The sequence below is a fragment of the Eretmochelys imbricata genome, chromosome 15 (assembly GCF_965152235.1).
Source record: "Eretmochelys imbricata isolate rEreImb1 chromosome 15, rEreImb1.hap1, whole genome shotgun sequence".
Classification (NCBI taxonomy): Eukaryota; Metazoa; Chordata; order Testudines; family Cheloniidae; genus Eretmochelys; species Eretmochelys imbricata.
Window position 1 is genome coordinate 10,645,721 of NC_135586.1, and position 21,602 is coordinate 10,667,322.

A 21,602-nucleotide genomic window follows, 5' to 3' on the forward strand; every position below is an offset into this window, starting at 1 on the left:
ACACACGGCTATTCAGGAGCCCGCCCCGGTAACCGGCCGTGCTTTACCCCAACGGGAGCGACAGAAAAAAACAAGAAAAAGCTACTCCAAGCTTGTCAGTTAAAACAACACGCCACTGACCACTAGCTGCACTCAAAACCCAGATACAATTAAAAAGCGATTAATAAGGGCAACAATAAACAAAAACGAAGTCTGACTTTACAACCACAATATCAGTCTCACATGAGACTGTCAAAAATTGCCAATGCCGACTATATTTCAAGTCGTCATGGCGGGGTATTGGGAAAAGTTTTCAACTAGCAATAATCACACCTCGGATTAACCTCATTGGCTATGATACTGCCACTGCGCAAAGCTAAAGAAAGCTCCCCAATCTTACAAACCACTAAAATCTGATCACTCTTCAGGTTAAAGGGAGTTTTCACTAGACCTCAAAATGCCCTGAAAACTTTCTTCCTTCAGCTCAATGTAAACCTAACTCTGTTATAATTATACAATAAGATATTTACACAGACTTTGACTTTCCCTAATTTTATTACCAATTTAAAGAGATACTGAAGCATTCTGGGATATTGTATGCTAATTAGCTAATTGTATTGATAAGTGCTGAGGCAAGCAAAAGAGTTTAGGACTATAATTAAAAAAAAAAAAGACCCTAATGTAAATTATCAAATTAACATCATACTGGATCATTTACAGTTTGATCTGTCTCATAGAACTTTCATTCTTTCCTTAGAAAAAGCACCAGAAAACGAAAACAAGCTCCTCAGTAACACGGACTAAACCAGTGGTTTTCAAACTTTTTTTCTGGGGACCCAGTTGGGTGTAGGAGGGGCTCAGAGCTGGGGTAGAGGTTCGGGTTGTGGGGGTGAGAGCTGTGGGGTGGGGCCAGGAATGAGGGGTTCAAGGTGTGGGAGGGGGCTCTAGGCAGGGCCAGGAGTGTGGGAGGGGGCAGGGCTCTGGGCTGGCGGTGCTCTGGGATGGGGCCAGGGATGAAGGTTTGGGGTGCAGAAAGGGGTTCCAAGTTTCAGGGGAGCTCAGGACTGGAAAAGGGGGTTGGGGCACAGAGTTGGGGTGTGGACTTACTTCTGGAGGCTCCCTTTTAGCGGCAAAGCCGGGGTGCAGAGGCAGGCTTAGAATCATAGAATCATAGAATATCAGGGTTGGAAGGGACCTCAGTAGGTCATCTAGTCCGACCCCCTGCTCAAAAGCAGGACCCATCCCCAATTAAATCATCCCAGCCAGGGCTTTGTCAAGCCTGACCTTAAAAACTTCTAAGGAAGGAGATTCCACCACCTCCCTAGGCAACGCATTCCAGTGTTTCACCACCCTCCTAGTGAAAAAGTTTTTCCTAATATCCAACCTAAACCTCCCCCACTGCAACTTGCTTCTCGCCTGTCCTGGCACCACAGACCACGCTGTACCCCGGAAGTATCCAGCAGCAGGTCCAGCTCCTAGGCAGAGGCGCGCAAGCCGCTCCACGCGGCTCTCGTATGCAGGCACTGCCCCTGCCTCCCAGCTCCCATTGTCCAATTCCCGGCTAGTGGGAGTGCGGAGCCGGTGCTTGGGGCGGGGGCAACCCCGGGATCTCCCTGCCTAGAAGCCAGACCCACTGCTGGCCACTTCTGAGGCACAGTGCAGTGTTGAAACAGGTAGGCACAGAACCCTTGACAGCACCCACTGCTCTTCAACTCTGTCTAGGGAACCAGCGGATGCTGCTCAGAGGAACTCTGCCCAGATGCATGAAACAAGGGTGGAACGAAAATAATACCCACAGTGGCAGATCACTCCCTCCTCCAGCATCCTCCTCCTGGCGTTGTAAATGGCCACTTTGGCCAGTGCCAGGAGGAGGTTGACGAGGAGTGTCTCGTGACTTTGTGGAGACACAAACAGAGTGCGCAAATACAAAAAGATGTGGGGAAAAGTGTAGCCACAACCTCAGCTGCAACCTGATGCATTCTAGATAGGTGTGTGCCAACTTCTCCGTCATGCTGCAAAAAGGGCAGGTGTTGGGATAGGGGTGAATTGTGTTAGGTACAGGCCTGTGCTCACAGCTCCATGAAGGAGCCACCAACCAATATCCCTGGCGGGGCGTGGGACCAGAGTGAAATAGAGGCTGGCACACGGGGGTTCCTCACCGTCTCAAAGTGGTAGAAACTCCCACCACTTGGTATTGGAGCAGGACACGAGGGTGAGGAAGTGAAACCTGTGGAGCACAAGCATGTAAAGTTGTTCCCTTGGTGCGGTTTGGAAGCCAACTGTCTGCAGGGCACAACGCTGGCTCGGATTATGGAGGGGAGAGAACGGGGGGCTCACAGAACAGGGGCTAGATGAAAAGATCCGGAGTGTCTTCATCCATCAGGTCAATGTAAACTGACCTCTGTTATAATTAAACACAGACTTTGACTTTCCCTAATTTTATTACCAACTTAAAGACAAGAAGAGATACTGAAGCATTCTGGGATATTTTATGCTAATTAGCTAATTGTATTGACCCTATAAAATGCCGAGGCGAGGAAAAAAAGCTTTGGGTATGTCTACACTGTGAAATTAGATTGATTTTATAGAAGCTGATTTTTAGAAATCCATTTTATAGTCGATTGTGTATGTCCCCACTAAGCACATTAAGTCGCCAGAGTGCATCCTCAATACCATGGCTAGCATTGACTTACGGAGCAGTGCACTGTGGGTAGCTATCCCGCAGTCTCCGCTGCCCATTGGAATTCCCAATGCCTGATGGGGCAAAAACATTGTCGCGTTTTTGGGTACATGTCGTCAGTCACCCCTCCCTCCATAAAAGCAACAGCAGATAATCGTTTCGCACCTTTTTTCCTGGGTTACCCATGCAGATGCCATACCACAGCAAGCATGGAGCCCACTCAGCTCACCGCTGCTGTTTTGAGCATTGTAAACACCTCGTGCGTTATCCTGGAGTATGTGCAGAACCGGGCTAAGAGAAGCCAGCACGAGGACGATTGTGATGAGGACATGGACACATATGTTCCTGAAAGCATGGGCTGTGGCAACTGGGACATCATGGTGGCAATGGAGCTGGTTGATACAATGGAATGCTGATTCTGGGACAGGCAAACAAGCACAGATTGGTGGGACCGCATAGTGTTGCAGATATGGGATGATTCACAATGGCTGCGAAACTTTCACATGCATAAGGCCACTTTCCTTGAACTTTGTGAGTTGCTTTCCCTTGCACTGAAGCACAGAAATACCAAGATGAGAGCTGCCCTGACAGTTGAGAAGGAGTGGTGATAGCCTTGTGGAAGCTTGCAACACCTGACTGCTACCGGTCAGTTGGGAATCAATTTGGAGTGGGCAAGTCTAGTGTGGGGACTGTTGTGATCCAAGTAGCCAATGCAATCACTGACGTTCTGTTATCAAGGGTAGTGACTCTGGGAAATGTGCAGGTCATACTGGATGGCTTTGCTGCAATGGGGTTCCCTAACTGTGTGGGATGATAGATGGAATGCATATCCCTATCTTGGCAGTGGACCACCTTGCCAACCAGTACATAAACCGCAAGGGGTACTTCTCAACGGTGCTGCAAGCACAGGTGGATCACAAGGGACATTTCACCTACATCAACATGGGATGGCCAGGAAAGGTGCATGCCATTCACATCTTTAGGAACTCTGGGCTGTTCGAGCAGTTGCAAGAAGGGACTTACTTCTCAGACCAGAAAATTAACGTTGGGGATGTTGAAATGCCAATAGTTATCCTTGGGGACCCAGCCTACCCCTTGCTCCCATGGCTCATGAAGCTGTACACAGGCAGCCTGGACAGTAGTAAGGAGCAGTTCAAGTACAGGCTGAGCAAGTGCAGAATGGTGGATGAATGTGCCTTTGGATGTTTAAAAGCTTGCTGGCGCTGTTTTGCTGACTAGGTTAGATCTCAATGCAACCAACATTCCCATTGTTATTGTTGCTTGCTGTGTGCTCCATAATATCTGTGAGAGCAAGAGGGAGACATTTATGATGGGGTGGGAGGTTGAGGCAAATTGCCTGGTGGCCAATTTTGAGCAGCGAGACACCAGGGTGATTAGAAGAGCACAGTTAGGCTGCACATCAGAGAGGCTTTGAAAACCAGTTTCATGACTGGCCAGGCTATGGTGTAACAGTTATGTGTGTTTCTCCTTGATGCAAACCTGCCCCCTTTGTTGATTTTAATTCCCTGTAAGCCAATCACCCTCCCCCCTTCGATCACAGCTGGCAAAGGAAATAAAGTAACTATTGTTTTGAAACCATGCATTCTTTCTTTATTAATTAAAAAAAGAAGTGAGATAACTGACAAGGTAGCCTGGGTCGGGTGGGGTGCAGGAGGAGGGAAGGACAAGGCCACATTGCTTATTGTAGCCACACTACAAATCAAAACTGTTTGAATGACAGCCTTCTGTTGCTTGGGCCATCCTCTGGAGTGGAGTGGCTGGGTGCCCGGAGCCTCCCACCCCGTGTCCTTGGGCGTCTGGGTGAGGAGGATATGGAACTTGGGGAGGAGGACAGGAGGTTATACAATGGATGCAGCGGCGATCTGTGCTCTTGTTGGCTTTTCTGCAGCTCCAGCAGATGCTTCATCATGTCAGTTTGCTCCCCCATTAGCCTCAGCATCACCTCCTGCCTCTGGTCTTTGCGCTCACTTAATGCTTTCCTGGCCTCTGCCACTGAATGCCTCCATGCATTAAGCTGTGCCCTATCAGTGAGGGAGGACTGCATGAGCTTGGAAAACATGTCATCACAAGTGCATTTTTTTCACCTTCTAATCTGCGATAACCTCAGGGACAGAGGTGATAGTGGGAGCATAGAAACATTTGCACCTGGGGGGAGATAAAAAGAGAGAGTAAAATTTAAGATGATACATTTCTGAGAACAAAAGGGAGACTCTTTCACAGTGAATCAAGCAATTCACAGCAGACAGCACATGTACTTTAGGTACAAGGTCGCATTTTGCCTTTTATATTGAGCACCTGCTGATATGGTGACACATCACAAACGGCTGGGCAACAGAATTCGGTTTCCAGGCAGCCATGGTAAGCCTTTTGGTATGGGGGGTTGACTTCTTACACCTTCATAACATGTGGGAATGGTTTCAAACTGCAGCACCATCCTTTCCCATAGCAAGCAATGCCGGCTGGGTTTCACATTTAAAAGGAGGGGCTGCGGTTTTCAGGTGGATGTCCAGTACACACCTCCCACCACCCCCCCATGTGGCTATTCTCTGGGATGATCCCTTTTAGCCAAGCGCAAACAACCCAGCATGAATGGGGTCCTTTTACTGTTCCCTTACAAAAATTCCCCTATTTCAATCAGGTGACCATGAATGATATCACTCTCCTGAGGCTAACACAGAAAGATATAGACCGAATGTTGCTTGAATGCGACCAAAACCCAGGACCATTCACTGCCATGCTTTGTGCTGCAATGATCCCAGACTATTTGCTACTAGTTTGGCGTGGTAAAGTGTCCTACTGTGGAGGAAGAAATAAGGCAGCCCTCCCCAGAAACCTTCTGCAAAGGCTTTCAGAGTACCTCCAGGAGAACTTCATGGAGATGTCCCTGGAGGATTCCCACTCCATCCCCAGACACATTAACAGACTTTTCCAGTAGCTGCACTGGCCGCGAATGCATCCCAATTCGTCAGGGCAAATCAAACATTAAACACTATTGCTTTTAAACCCTGTACTGTAGTTACAAATGTGCACTCAGCAGAGCTGCCTTCTCCGGTTTCAAGGTCGGGCATCCTGCCTTGGGAGGGTATTGGCTCCAGGGTGATGAAAAGGTCCTGGCTGCCAGGGAGAACGGATTCACTGCTTGCCTGATGCGCATTCTCCTCTTCACCCTCATCCTCATTCTCATCCTCCTCCTCCCTGTTGCGTGAGACTCCCCCCTTGTAGGTGTCCACGGACAGTGGTGGGGTAGTGGTAGGGTCCCCCCTTAGAATGCCATGCAGCTGATCATAGAAGTGGCATGTATGGGGCTCTGACCTGGAGCAACCGTTTGCCTCCTTTGTCTTTTGGTAAGCTTGCCTGAGCTCCATGCGGCACTGCTGTGTGTCCCTGTTGTAGCCTCTCTCCACCATGCCCTGTGCAATTTTGGCATATATATTAGCATTTCTTCTTTCTGATTGGAGTTCGGCCTGCACAGGTTCTTCTCCCGATACAGCAGTCAGATCCAGTGTCTCCCTTTCGGTCCATGATGGAGCTCATTTGTGATTCTGGGGGGACTGCATGGTCACCTATGCTGCTGAGCTCACCACGCTGACCAAACAGGCTGAGGGTGCAGGCTCTGGGGCAGGGTCAGAGATGAGGGGTTTGGGTGCAGGAAGGGGTTCTGGGTTAGGGGTGGTCAGGGCTCGGGAAGAGGTATGGGGTGAGGGAGGGTGTCAGGGCTCTGGGCTGGGGGTGCAGGCTCTGGGGTGGGGCCGGGGATGAGGGGTTTGGTGTGCAGGTAGGGGTTCTAGGTTGGGGGTGGCTCAGGGCTGAGGCAGGAGATTGGGGCACAGGGTTGGGGCACAGACTGACCTCTGGTGACTCCCAGTCAGCAGCGCAGCTGGGGTGCAGAGGCAGGCTTCCCGCCTATCCTGGCACTGCAGACTGCGCTGGTCCCTGGAAGTAGCCAGCAGCAGGTCCAGTTCCTAGGCGGAGGCGCTCAAGCAGCTCAGTGTGACTCTCACGCACAGGCACTGCCCCCCGCCCCAGCTCCTATTGGCCAGGAGTGCAGTGCCAGTAATCGGGGCAGGGGCAGCGAACGGAGCCCTGCGGCCCCCCTGCCTAGAAGCTGGACCCGCTGCTGGCTGCTTCCAGGGCACAGCACGGTGTTGAAACAGGTAGGCACTAGCCTGCCTTAGCTGGGCAGCACCAACTATGAGACTTTAATGTCTCAGTCGGCTGTGCTGACCAGACTGACTCAGTGCCTAACATGCTACAATCCAGTACTGGGCTGTGACCCCAAGTTTGAAAACCATAGGATTAAACCACCACAGCTTTAAGACAAGACCAATGTTTATTCCTGCTCCCATATATCAAAAATACCTCAAAGAAACCCAGAGAAACTGAAAAAATACAAAGAAAGAACCTAGCCTCCTAGCCCTGGTCTACACTAGGACTTTAGGTCGAATTTAGCAGCGTTAAATCGATGTAAACCTGCACCCGTCCACACAATGAAGCCCTTTATTTCGACTTAAAGGGCTCTTAAAATCGATTTCCTTACTCCACCCCTGACAAGTGGATTAGCACTTAAATCGACGTTGCCGGCTCGAATTTGGGGTACTGTGGACACAATTCGATGGTATTGGCCTCTGGGAGCTATCCCAGAGTGCTCCATTGTGACCACTCTGGACAGCACTCTCAACTCAGATGCACTGGCCAGGTAGACAGGAAAAGAACCGCGAACTTTTAAATCTCATTTCCTGTTTGGCCAGCGTGGCAAGCTGCAGGTGACCATGCAGAGCTCATCAGCACAGGTGACCATGATGGAGTCCCAGAATCGCAAAAGAGCTCCAGCATGGACTGAACGGGAGGTACGGGATCTGATCGCTGTTTGGGGAGAGGAATCCGTGCTATCAGAACTCCGTTCCAGTTTTCGAAATGCCAAAACCTTTGTCAAAATCTCCCAGGGCATGAAGGACAGAGGCCATAACAGGGACCCGAAGCAGTGCCGCGTGAAACTGAAGGAGCTGAGGCAAGCCTACCAGAAAACCAGAGAGGCAAACGGCCGCTCCGGGTCAGAGCCCCAAACATGCCGCTTCTATGATGAGCTGCATGCCATTTTAGGGGGTTCAGCCACCACTACCCCAGCCGTGTTGTTTGACTCCTTCAATGGAGATGGAGGCAATACAGAAGCAGGTTTTGGGGACGAAGAAGATGATGATGAGGAGGAGGTTGTAGATAGCTCACAGCAAGCAAGCGGAGAAACCAGTTTTCCTGACAGCCAGGAACTGTTTCTCACCCTGGACCTGGAGCCAGTACCCCCTGAACCCACCCAAGGCTGCCTCCTGGACGCAGCAGGCGGAGAAGGGACCTCTGGTGAGTGTACCTTTTAAAATACTATACATGGTTTAAAAGCAAGCATGTGAAAGGATTACTTTGCCCTGGCATTCGCGGTGCTCCTAGAGGTACTCCTAAAGCCTTTGCAAAAGGTTTCTGGGGAGGGCAGCCTTATTGTGTCCTTAATGGTAGGACACTTTACCACTCCAGGCCAGTAACACGTACTCGGGAATCATTGTAGAACAAAGCATTGCAGTGTATGTTTGCTGGCATTCAAACAACATCCGTTCTTTATCTCTCTGTGTTATCCTCAGGAGAGTGAGATATAATTCATGGTCACCTGGTTGAAATAGAGTGCTTTTCTTCAGGGGACACTCAGAGGAGCCCATTCCTGCTGGGCTGTTTGCCTGTGGCTAAACAGAAATGTTCCCCGCTGTTAGCCACAGGGAGGGGGGAGGGTTGAGGGGGTAGCCACGCGGTGGGGGGAGGCAAAATGCGACCTTGTAACGAAAGCACATGTGCTATGTATGTAATGTTAACAGCAAGGATTACCCTGAAAGAGTGTAGCCACTGTTTTATAAAATGTGTCTTTTTAAATACCGCTGTCCCTTTTTTTTTCTCCACCAGCTGCATGTGTTTCAATGATCACAGGATCTTCTCCTTCCCAGAGGCTAGTGAAGCTTAGAAAGAAAAAAAAACGCACTCGCGATGAAATGTTCTCCGAGCTCATGCTGTCCTCCCACACTGACAGAGCACAGACGAATGCGTGGAGGCAAATAATGTCAGAGTGCAGAAAAGCACAAAATGACCGGGAGGAGAGGTGGCGGGCTGAAGAGAGTAAGTAGCGGGCTGAAGAGAGTAAGTGGCGGGCTGAAGAGAGGGCTGAAGCTCAAATGTGGCGGCAGCGTGATGAGAGGAGGCAGGATTCAATGCTGAGGCTGCTGGCGGACCAAACCAGTATGCTCCAGTGTATGGTTGAGCTGCAGCAAAGGCAGCTGGAGCACAGACTGCCACTGCAGCCCCTGAGTAACCAACCGCCCTCCTGCCCAAGTTCCATAGCCTCCACACCCAGACGCCCAAGAACGCGGTGGGGGGGCCTCCAGCCAACCAGCCACCCCACCACAGAGGATTGCCCAAAAAAAAGAAGGCTGTCATTCAATAAATTTTAAAGTTGTAAACTTTTAAAGTGCTGTGCTTAAAGTGCTGTGTGGCATTTTCCTTCCCTCCTCCACCACCCCTCCTGGGCTACCTTGGTAGTCATCCCCCTATTTGTGTGATGAATGAATAAAGAATGCATGAATGTGAAGCAACAATGACTTTATTGCCTCTGCAAGCGGTGATTGACGGGAGGAGGGGCGGGTGGTTAGCTTACAGGGAAGCAGAGTGAACCAAGGGGCGGGGAGTTTCATCAAGGAGAAACAAACAGAACTTTCACACCGTAGCCTGGCCAGTCATGAAACTGGTTTTCAAAGCTTCTCTGATGCGTACAGCGCCCTCCTGTGCTCTTCTGACCGCCCTGGTGTCTGGCTGCGCGTAACCAGCAGCCAGGCGATTTGCCTCAACCTCCCACCCCGCCATAAACGTCTCCCCCTTGCTCTCACAGATATTGTGGAGCACACAGCAAGCAGTAATAACAGTGGGAATATTGGTTTCACTGAGGTCTAAGCGAGTCAGTAAACTGCGCCAGCGCGCCTTTAAACGTCCAAATGCACATTCTACCACCATTCTGCACTTGCTCAGCCTGTAGTTGAACAGCTCCTGACTACTGTCCAGGCTGCCTGTGTACGGCTTCATGAGCCATGGCATTAAGGGGTAGGCTGGGTCCCCAAGGATACATATAGGCATTTCAACATCCCCAACAGTTATTTTCTGGTCTGGGAATAAAGTCCCTTCCTGCAGCTTTTGAAACAGACCAGAGTTCCTGAAGATGCGAGCGTCATGTACCTTTCCCAGCCATCCCACGTTGATGTTGGTGAAAAGTCCCTTGTGATCCACCAGAGCTTGCAGCACTATCGAAAAGTACCCCTTGCGGTTTATGTACTCGGCGGCTTGGTGCTCCGGTGCCAAGATAGGGATATGGGTTCCGTCTATGGCCCCACCACAGTTAGGGAATCCCATTGCAGCAAAGCCATCCACTATGACCTGCACATTTCCCAGGGTCACTACCCTTGATATCAGCAGATCTTTGATTGCGTAGGCTACTTGCATCACAGCAGCCCCCACAGTAGATTTGCCCACTCCAAATTGATTCCCAACTGACCGGTAGCTGTCTGGCGTTGCAAGCTTCCACAGGGCTATCGCTACTCGCTTCTCAACTGTGAGGGCTGCTCTCATCTTGGTATTCATGCGCTTCAGGGCAGGGGAAAGCGAGTCACAAAGTTCCATGAAAGTGCCCTTACGCATGCGAAAGTTTCGCAGCCACTGGGAATCGTCCCAGACCTGCAACACTATGCGGTCCCACCAGTCTGTGCTTGTTTCCCGAGCCCAGAATCGGCGTTCCACAGCATGAACCTGCCCCATTAGCACCATGATGCATGCATTGGCAGGGCCCATGCTTTCAGAGAAATCTGTGTCCATGTCCTGATCACTCACGTGACCGCGCTGACGTCGCCTCCTCACCCGGTATCGCTTTGCCAGGCTCCGGTGCTGCATATACTGCTGGATAATGCGTGTGGTGTTTAATGTGCTCCTAATTGCCAAAGTGAGCTGAGCGGCCTCCATGCTTGCCTTGGTATGGCGTCCGCACAGAAAAAAGGCGCGGAACGATTGTCTGCCATTGCTCTGACGGAGGGAGGGGCGACTGACGACACGGCTTACAGGGTTGGCTTCAGGGAGCTAAAATCAACAAAGGGGATGTCTTTACATCAAGGAGTATTTCAGGCAGGACTTCACGGAGGGTTCCAATAGGAAATGGTGCACCTAAGTTATCGTTCTTATTGGAACAAGAAGGTTAGCCTGGCCTCTGATTGATACATGGCTAGATTTACCTCGCTGCACCTTCTCTGTGAGTGACTGCAGTGTGACCTAGAAGAATGAGTCCCCTAGACGGGGGAAGGGGGGGAAGCAAATGAATACAGAACAAATCTGGTCTATTTCTTGTTTTGATCCACTCCATCTATCTTTTACATCTTTGGCTGGCAGCAGACGGTGCAGAAGGACTGCATGCCATCCACATCTCATGGCTGCTCAGCAGAAGATGGTACAGTACGACTGCTAGCCATCCTCACCTCTTGCCTGCCTGGCAGAAGATGCTACAATACGACTGCTAGCAATCCTCATCTCTTGCCTGCCTGGCAGAAGATGGTACAGTATGACTGCTAGCAATCCGTATCGCCTGCCTGGTCACCATAAGACGGTTCAATAGGACTGACTGCAGGACTAAAGAGAATGACCTGGTCAAGTCACTCCAAATTTAGTCCCTGCGCCCATGTCTGCCCAGGCGCTCCCAGCCGACGTGGCCAGGAGCACCTCGGACATGACGAGGACGGCTACCAGTCGTACTGTACCGTCTGCTGCCACAAGCCAAGCGGTTGCTGCTACTGTGTAGCAATGCCGTACCGCGTCTGCCAGCACCCAGGAGTCATAGGGTGACGGTTACCTGAGCGGGCTCCATGCTTGCCATGGTATGGCGTCTGCACAGGTAACTCAGGAAAAAAGGCACGAAACGATTGTCTGCCCTTGCTTTCACGGAGGGAGGGAGGGAACGGGGGCCTGACGATATGTACCCAGAACCACCCGTGACAATGTTTTAGCCCCATCAGGCATTGGGATCTCAACCCAGAATTCCAATGGGCAGCGGAGACTGCGGGAACTGTGGGATAGCTACCCACAGTGCAACGCTCCGGAAGTCGACTCTAGCCTCGGTACTGTGGAAGCGCTCCGCCGAGTTAATGCACTTAGAGCATTTTCTGTGAGGACACACACACTCGAATATATAAAACCGATTTCTAAAAAAACGACTTCTATAAATTCGACCTTATTCCGTAGTGTAGACATACCCCTAGAGTACCTTCTTCACCTAATCTAGTCTTCACTGAGACAAAAAATCAACGTCCACAGAAACTACTAAAAATTGCTAACAGCTGTATTTCAAGCTGTCATGGCAGAACACTAATGAAAGTTTTCAATTAGCAATAATCATATCTCCATTGAACTTCACAGACTATGCTACCACTGCACAAAGCTAAACATAGAGGTCTTGTGACCCTTGCTCACTCAACACCCACCTGTTTTACAGCATGGGGTGAATTAACTGCCTGCCTATTTCACGCTGGATGAAGCTGCCAGCAGCTATTCCACCATGAGCCTCTCTTGCTGCAGGACCTAATCCTGTGGAAAAAAACCCCACAAGTCCGCCTCATGTGAGCCTTTTCCCCCAATCTGGTCGCAGGGCATCATGGGCCTGATTATGCTAATTAGCCAATCACCCTCTTTGCAGCCCTAGCCTCTTGTCCCCTTCCTGTCTCCCAAAAGTTCCACGTGTGGCAGCCTCTCCCAGGACTCAGGCATCCTCAGGAGGAGATCTTACCTATTTCTCCTCCCCTGCCCATATCATCAGCAATGCAGCAACTGTCCTGCTCTCCTACAGGACCAATGCCAAGAAACACCCCATTAGACTCTTCCAGACAGCTTGGAGAACAGGAACACAGCCCAAAGCTCCTTCCAGCCTCAGTAAGGCCGGTGACCACTTGTGGAGAGGCTGAGAAGAGAGGCCATGGTACGCCAGAGGGGAGCAGAACTTCCATGCACCTCAGGCCTCCAGTCTTATGGGGGGAGGGGGAAGAACCACACGGCACTTTTGCTCAACCCTGGTTTGACACTGTATACCACCCTGTGAACCCCATATTCATCATTAATATATAATTGTGGTATTTCATATAAAGCATGCCACATAAGGTATTGTGGGAAAGGCTATGATCTGCTGAAAGCCATTGTTCTATATAAATATATATATCATTAGTGCTGTCAGGGTTCCCCCGCCACACTCTGAACTCTGGGGTACAGATGTGGGGACTCGCATGAAAGACCCCCTAAGCTTATTTTCTACCAGCTTAGGTTAAAATTTTCCCAAGGCACAAATTCCTTTCCTTGTCCTTGGATGGTATTGCTGCCACCACCAAGTGATTTACACAAAAATTCAGGGAAGGGTCACTTGGAATCCCTATCCCCGCAAAATATCCCCCCAAGCCCGTTCACCTCCTTTCCTGGGGAGGCTTGAGAATAATATACTAATTAATTGCCTTAGCAATGAGAGCACAGACCAGACCCTTTGTCTTCAGGACACTGAAATCAATCAGGTTCTTAAAAGAAGAACTTTATTATAAAGAAAAAAATAAAATAATCACATCTGCAAATCAGGATGGAAGGTAACTTTTCAGGGTAATAAAAATCAATAAAACACAGAGGATAAACAGGAATAAAAGTACCTCTGCAGCATAGAAAAATTCACAAGCCAAAATAAATGATAACCTAATGCATTTCCTTGCCCTACTTCCAATTTCTGGGGTTTTAGATGGAATCTAGGTATATTTTCAGGAGATGTTGTACCTGCTTGGCTTCTCTCTCTGTCCTGAGAGGGAACAACAAAAGAGAACAACAAACAAATCCTTCTCTCCAGATTTGAAAGTATCTTCTTTCCTCATTGGTCCTTCTGGTCAGGTGCCAACTAGGTTATTTGAACCGCTTAACCCTTTACAGGTAAGGCAATTCAGTACAGCTGCCAAGGAGGGATTTTATGCTACTGCATACATAAAGGTTGTTATTCTTCCCTCTATATTTATGACAAGTGCATATGAAGTTATGAGGTTGTGTTGTATGGTTGTCACTAAAATATGTTGTGAGTTGGGGAATCGCTCAGATATTAGATCCCCAGAGACCAGGACAAAGGAGGTAACCAACACCCGGGCCAATGTCGAACAACCATCAACAGCCATTGCTCAGCAAGGGAGTTACAACGCAAGGGCTTACTTGCACAAGGCCAGCCCAGGGGAATTGTTCAACCTTGCCTGGTGACTCAGCAATGCCCACCAGATATGCCTGGACTTGTGTTCTCCAAGCACATGGACTGAGGATATAAAATAGGGGACATAAGCCACATGGGTTGTCCTGTGTCTTCTTCCACCTATGCTTAAGGCAACAAGAATGCTGGAGATGAGGAGACTGGTCCCCAGGGTAACAGGGAGAGCCTGTGTATGAAAGACTATACCCAACCTGCAATATCCAGCGGGATGAGAAAAACTGCTTAGTCCAGATATTGCCTAGTTTAATAAGGTTGAGAATTTAGACTGTGTGCTTATCTTCACTCCCCCCGCCACAATGCACTAGGAAGCCATACCTTAAGCCCACTTAATACAGGGCTCTTTAGGAGCCCAGTGTACCTGCAAAAGGGGCCAAAAGCTGAATTATCAAGAGACATTTAGTGGTTAAACAAACAGACCATTCCCTACAGCGAGCTATTCAGCAGCACTCACTAGTAACAGGTAATGATTTAGGAACAGTAAAAAAATAAGTGAAAAAAAACAAACCTGTCAATTAAAACAATGAACAGTAGTATCACCCTGGAGCCAAGTCCACACATACTCTTTAAAACCTATTAGTATGCTAACCAATAGTGAACAGCCACAATTAAAATCTGATTTTACAACAACCATATCAGTCTCACATGAGACTATCAAAAATTGCCAATGCCGACTATATTTCAAATCAACATGGCGGGATATTGGGAAAAGTTTTCAACTAGCTATAATCACACCTCAGATTATCCTCATTAGCAATGATACTGCCACTGCACAAAGCTAAAGAAAACTCACCAATCTTACATGCCACTAAAATCTGATCACTCTTCAGGTTAAAGGGAGTTTTCACTAGACCTCAAAATGCCCTGAAAACTTTCCTCCTTCAGGTCAATGTAAACCTACCTCTGTTGTAATTAAGCAATAAGATATTTACATAGACTTTGACTTTCCCTAATTTTATTACCAATTTAAAGACAAGAAGAGATACTGAAGCATTCCGGGATATTGTATGCTAATTAGCTAATTGTATTGACCCTATAAAATGCCAAGGAAAAAAGCTTAGACTATTGTATTAGAAAAAGACCCCAATGTAAATTATCAAATTAATGGTATACTGGATCATTTACAGTTTGATCTATCTCATACAATTTTCACTCTTTCATTAGAAAATCTTTTCCTCATTCAGCTTACAGCCCATTTGTTATTGGGAGAAATGTTCATTTAGTCTCTAAGGAAGTCTTGAAGATACCACTCTTAAATGAAAAATGCCTTAAAGTTGCTTCATGAACTGCTTAAAACACATGCATATCTCGGTTCAGATTCTCAATCGATTAACAAAAAAAAAAAAAAGACAATTTGCAAACTTTATTAGCAATAGCAAAGCATCTGGCTCAACTGGACGTGATAATTTAGTTAATTTTCCCCATATTTATATTCTTGGTTACTTTTTCCACCTAGCAAACATCAATAACCAGCAAGGCTGCTGGAACAATTTTTATAGTAGGGGTGCTGAAAGACATTGAACAAAACTGTAAACATGTACATAATGGAAACCACCTCAAGCACTTCTATTTTCATCACTTTTGATAACCAGGGTTAAATTCTTCTTGCCAGGAAAAATTAAAATCATGGGAAGCCACAGCCTCCCTTTTACAACAAAACTACAAATGATTTCCACTCCCTCTCTCAGAAAATATATCATTAACTCCCATCTCCTCCACTCCCACCTCTCAAACCAGGAAACTTAGGCCTGGTCTACACTATGGGGGGCAGGGCAAGCTAAGTCAGTCTAAGTTACGCAACTTCAGCTAATAAAATAGCGTAGCTGAAGTTGACGTACTTAGAGCTACTTACCGCGGTGCCTTCTTTGCGGTCGATAGACTGCTGCCACTCTCCCGTCGACTCCACCTGTGCTTCTCGCTCCAGTGGAGTACCAGAGTCCATGGGAGAGCACTCGGCGGTTGATTTATCGCGTCTTCACTATACACGATAAATCAACCCCCGCTGGCTTGATCGCTCCAGAGGTAAGTGTAGACATGACCATAGAGTTAACTCCCACTCCCACCTGCATAGAAATAGTGAGATGAGAACAAGGAAAATTGCACTAAATATCTCCTCATTTCAACCCCCCATCGCAGCCTATTCACGGAAAGGAATATGGTACCGAGGTACCAAATCTCTTTAAGAATGAAGAGTTGGGAAGACATTAACAGATATCTATTAGGGTATCATTAACCCAGGACTGACTCAGCTGGCAAACAACTTATTAAAACATCACTAGAGAAACTACAGGGTGAGTCATATGAAGCCCTATTAAATACTTCCTACATTTAATCAACCACCAGTTAGAACAGAAACAAGCTTCGTTACCCAGACTAACACCTTCACATATTAATAAACATTCTAATGCAAATCTTCAGATACTTTCTTACAATTCAGTCTTCAGAGTCATTCACTTTAAAAGAAAATACGTTGCTTCAGTTCTAGAACTACCACGAAACTACACCCACTCTCTCAAAAAGACCTTCCAAAATTACTAGTACAAACTATATTTCAAATCAACACAGAAAAAGTTTCCAAATAACAATAATCACACCTTCCCCTAACCTCTCAGGCTATAGCACCACTACACAAAAATAACCTTTTAAAGTCTTTCACTTTACCACGCTCAGAAAGTGGACAGAGTGAGTTTCTAACATAGCCAGGGAAGGAAGGAAAAACTTGCTTATATTCAGGTAGAATGATGTACGGAAACCTTTATAGAGACTTTTCAAATTTTCTAAACGTTATTACCTTTATAACAAAAGATCCTGGGATCTTATGCTAATTGGCTCAGGAAACTGCAAAAGGCCATAAGAAACCTCTGTTAGCAGTAACCAATTGTATCCAACCTCTGTAAATGTGTAACATTTAATTTGCTACAATGCAGCTGCTTGATCTTTCTCATACACTTTATTTTTTTATTGTTAATCTTCTATTGGGGAATAGCCCCATTTAGATGCAAACAATATGGTTTGCTATTGTACCAACTTCAACATTTAAACGTTGTGGAAGCAGAAGAAAACAGAAATTGCTGGCTACAAATTTGTTCACATTTGTTTCATATGCACCATCTGCAACAACTATATCGCACAACACAGACATGTAACACAGCGAGAAGAGACTGTATTTTGATATTAATAGTACTGTAATAAAAGCAACAATATTACTTATTACTATTATGTAACATATATATGGCCTTTAATATTTAAAGTTTAGTGACTACTGGGTCAAATTCTATTTTCAACCCCCCCCTTTCAAAAGATAAAATTTGAATAGAATTTGACTGATTAATTAATCTTGATAATGTTCATTGGAAACAAGAAATAATTTTATTTATTAGCTGAAACATTTATAACTCTTAATTTGGAAGTGATTTACAGGTTAATTTCCCAGGCATTGGACATAAATTTAATGCTCTGGATGAAAAATAGGGGATTGACATGGGAGTCTGATTATTAAAGGTATTTAGGTGCCTAAAGATACATTTAGGGCTAGATCCACAAAGGGACTTAGGCTTCTGACTTCTACTTTAAGCACCTAGGTAAAATATTTAGATCCTCTGCCCCCATGCTCAGCTGCTGCCAAATCCTATAAGCATTTAAATTCCCAAGGTACCTCAGTTTCCATTGATAAACCATCCTAAATTATCTACTAGTGTGTGTTCACAGAGCCACCTAAATCCAGACATCATGAGTAGTACCAAGCCTAAACCCCGCAGCATGGGGTGCATCCTTGACCATCTGAGCTAATAGCCATTGATGGACTTCTCCTCCAGGAACTTAGCTAATTCTTTTTTGAACTCAGTTAACTTTTGGTCTTCACAGCTATGGTTGCCGGGGCTTCTGCTTTAGCCATGTGGCCTGATTTACCTCCCATTCCTCTGTCTTGCTCTCACTGGAAAGAAGGGAAATTTTTTTTTTATGAAGGTGATGTTTAAAAAAAAAAAGTGAATGGTACAGAGTTTAAGCGTAGAAGTTTCTGGTTATCAGGGAATAACATACAGATTATCAAGGGATGCGAAGTTCAGTTTAAGATCGGATGGCGTAAGGAATATATAATCTGGGGGTAAAAGGTTGACAGATCAAAGTTCAGACATTGACATATGAGGGTATGTTGTTCATATAATGGCTATGTTCAGGTGTGGAGTATAATGAGTGGTTACGATGATGAGGATGGATTGACCCTCCTTTGGTGAGATTTAACATTCAGTGAGTTTATGGTTCCAGTTCATATGGTCCAATGGACAAAGTCTCTCAGTTCCTTTCTTGTAGTCAATGCATGCTGTTGCTCTGGCTTACGCCTCCTGGTACTGTCAGTGGCCAGTGATGTGTTCGGTGTAGATGTCCCTGGACCATCAGATGGTGTCTGAGACCATGAGGTGCCGCATGAGCCGTGCATAGCATCAACCGATCCCGCAGGTCCACAGCACATGCTTGTTGCAGGGGTCCCAAGCGCCCAGGGCTCCGACGATCAGGGCATCCACCTGCACCTCATAGCCCTTCACTCTCAGGGTGTTGGCCAGGGGAGCATACTTTTCCAGCTTACGAGCTCAGGCTTCGCAAAAGGCCAGGATCCTGCTCTCAAAGGAGACTGTGACATTGACGAGGATGATCTTTTTCTGGGCCTTGTCGGTGACGATGATGTCAGGTCACAGCGGGCTGTTGGTACCGGGGATGGTGCAGTTCATGGTGATCTCCCCCGGGGCGGTGCGATGGCTTTCACCAGGCAGTTCTGGATGGCGTTGTGGCGCAGCTGCCAGGCTCTGGAGTGGGGCCTGCAGCTGCACAGGACGTGGGGCAGGGTCTTGTTGGAGTAGCTGCACTTCCTGCAACGCTTGTCTCGGTTCCCGTGGTGGACGGCTCCATTGAGCGGGACGCAGTTGAGCCAGGCATGGTGGATGAACCGCCAGTCAGCAAAATGGGTGAAGTCACCCCCGGTGAGGAAGTGGTTGGTGGCATCCCACTTGCTGGTCAGTTCGAAGGCTTTACCCTGGTCTGTTTACGCTTCAGGGTTTCCACATACAGCAAGTGGATGGCAGCCTTCAGAGTCCTCTGCAGCAGACCCCTGGTGCTCGGGGCGACAATGGTGTTGTTGTCGGACCTGATCTGCAGCACCAGGACTCCCAGCTCCTGGCGCTTCTCACACCACACCCAGTGGCAGCCAATGCGCTTCCCCAGGCGACGCATTGCCTTGCGAGTGTGGGACCATAGTGAAGCGATGTCGTGCCCGTCCCGTCCGAATTCGCCATCCAGGGAGCCGCTCAGGAAGGTGGCGATATCTTGGTTGGAGGGGGCTCTGCCGATCCACTGCTTAATCACGTCACGCAGGGTGTTTGCTGTGATGTTCCTTACCGTGGTGTCAGGACACATCAGCAGGCGGAAGGCATGGATGATCCCCCACAACGTCGCACAGGTCGCCCATGCAGGGAACGTTGGCGCTGCCATGCCTGTGGGTGATATAGACCAGCTCGTTGCTGGCTCTCTAGGGAAGGAACAGCCACTTCTTCACCAGTTGCTGGATGATCTTGTCTGCCTTGTGGAGGGGCAACTTATATGGCTGCCCTTTCACCTTCAGGGTCCAGTCATGCTTTTTAAAGCAAGCAAGCACAGGACTCACTTTAAGAATTTAGGGAGTCTGTGCTTCCCAGCTCTGGAGAACAAGCCCCCCACCCCAAACCCCCAGAAAAGGAAAATACCAGAGCTTCTCAGGAACACAGACTGAACCACCACAGCTTGAAGACAAGATCAGTATGTATTACCACTCTAATATATCAGAAATACCCCCACAGAAACCTGGTGAAAAACTCAGGAACCCCAGAGAAAAAGAAAAGAAAACTAAGAAAAAAACCTAGCCTCTCAGAGACCCTTCTGCACCTTACCTATCTTTTACTCACATAAAAACTCAGCCCCTACAGAGACTGCCAAAAATTGCCAATAACAGCTATATTTCAAGCTATTAAGGCAGGGCATTGATAAAAGTTTTCAATTAGCAATAATCATGGCTCGGTTCAACCTCAAAGACTATGATACTACCACTACACAAAACTAACCATAGAGACTAGGTGACCCTTGCCCACTCAATAGCCACCTGTTTTACAACATGGGGTGAACTAACTGCCTGCCTAGCTCACGCTGGATGAAGCTGCCAGCAGCTATTCCACCATGAGCCTCTCTTGCTGCAGGACCTAATCCTGCGGGAAAAAACCCCACAAGTCCGCCTCATGTCAGCCTTTTCCCCCAATCTGGTCGCAGGGCATCATGGGCCTGATTATGCTAATTAGCCAGTCACCCTCTTTGCACCCTCTTGTCCCCTTCCTGTCTCCCAAAAGTTCCACGTGTGGCAGCCTCTCCCAGGACTCAGGCATCCTCAGGAGGAGATCTTACCTATTTTTCCTCCCCTGCCCATATCATCAGCAACGCAGCAACTGTCCTGCTCTCTTACCGGACCAATGCCAAGAAACACCCCATTAGACTCTTCCAGACAGCTTGGAGAACAGGAACGCAGCCCAAAGCTCCTTCCAGCCTCAGTAAGGCCGGTGACCACTTGTGGAGAGGCTGAGAAGAGAGGCCATGGTACGCCAGAGGGGAGCAGAACTTCCATGCACCTCAGGCCTCTGGGAGCAGCTTGCCTATCGTTGGGGGAGGGGGAAGAACCACATAGCACTTTTGCTCAACCCTGGCTTGACACTCTATTCCTCGAGGGAGAGCCCTGTAAACCCCATATTCATCATTTATATGTAATTGGTATTTTATATAAAGCATGCCACATAAGGTATTGTGTGAAAGGCTATGATCTGCTTAAAGCCATTGTTCTATCTAAATATATATATAATTAGTGCAGTGGTTCTCAAACTGTGGATTGGGACCCCAAAGTGGGTCGCAAACCTGTTTTAATGGGGTCACCAAGGTTGATGTTAGATTTGCTGGGGCCAAAGCCACACCTTGAGCCCCCACTGCCTGGGGCTGAAGCCAAAGCCTAAGGGCTTCAGCCCTGGATGGCAGGATGCAGGTTACAGGCCCCCACTTGGGGCTGAAGCCCTTGCACTTCGGCTTTGCCCCTCTTCCCAGGGTAACGGGGCTCAGGCTTTGACTTTGGTTCTTCCCCCCTCCTGGGGTTGTGTAGTAATAATTTTTGTTGTCAGAAGGGGGTCATGGTGCAATGAAGGTTGAGAACCCCTGCATTAGTGCATATGAAGTTATGAGGTTATGTTGTATGGTTGTCAGTAAAATATGTTGTGAGTTGGGGAATTGCTCAGTTTTTAGATCCCCAGAGACCAGGACAAGGGAGGTAACTAACACCTGGGCAGGTGAAGAACAACCATCAACAGCCATTGTCCAGCAAGGAGTTACAATGCAAGGACTCACATGCAAAAGTCCACCCCAGGAGAATTGCTCAACCATGCCTGGTGACTCAGCAATGCCCACCAGATATGCCTGGACTTGTGTTCTCCAAGCGCATGGACTGAGGATATAAAATAGGGGACAGAGGCCACTTGGTTTGTCCTGTCTCTTCTCCCACCTACGCTGAAGGCAATGAGAATGCTGGAGCTGAGG

General features: G+C 47.9%; 4 non-coding genes across 4 annotated transcripts; all 4 read right to left on the reverse strand.

Annotated features, from left to right (window-relative positions):
• Nucleotides 1-216: 216 nt before the first annotated feature.
• On the reverse strand, nucleotides 217-357 carry LOC144275897 (U4 spliceosomal RNA). The gene has a single exon (XR_013348131.1). It is a non-coding gene; the product is annotated as a U4 spliceosomal RNA (small nuclear RNA).
• Nucleotides 358-12,043: 11,686 nt separating this feature from the next.
• LOC144275903 (U4 spliceosomal RNA) lies at nucleotides 12,044-12,178 on the reverse strand. Its single transcript, XR_013348135.1, has one exon. It is a non-coding gene; the product is annotated as a U4 spliceosomal RNA (small nuclear RNA).
• A 2,470-nt stretch (nucleotides 12,179-14,648) lies between these two features.
• Nucleotides 14,649-14,789, reverse strand: LOC144275898 (U4 spliceosomal RNA). The gene has a single exon (XR_013348132.1). It is a non-coding gene; the product is annotated as a U4 spliceosomal RNA (small nuclear RNA).
• Nucleotides 14,790-19,954: 5,165 nt separating this feature from the next.
• On the reverse strand, nucleotides 19,955-20,095 carry LOC144275900 (U4 spliceosomal RNA). Its single transcript, XR_013348134.1, has one exon. It is a non-coding gene; the product is annotated as a U4 spliceosomal RNA (small nuclear RNA).
• Between the last annotated feature and the right edge of the window lie 1,507 nt (nucleotides 20,096-21,602).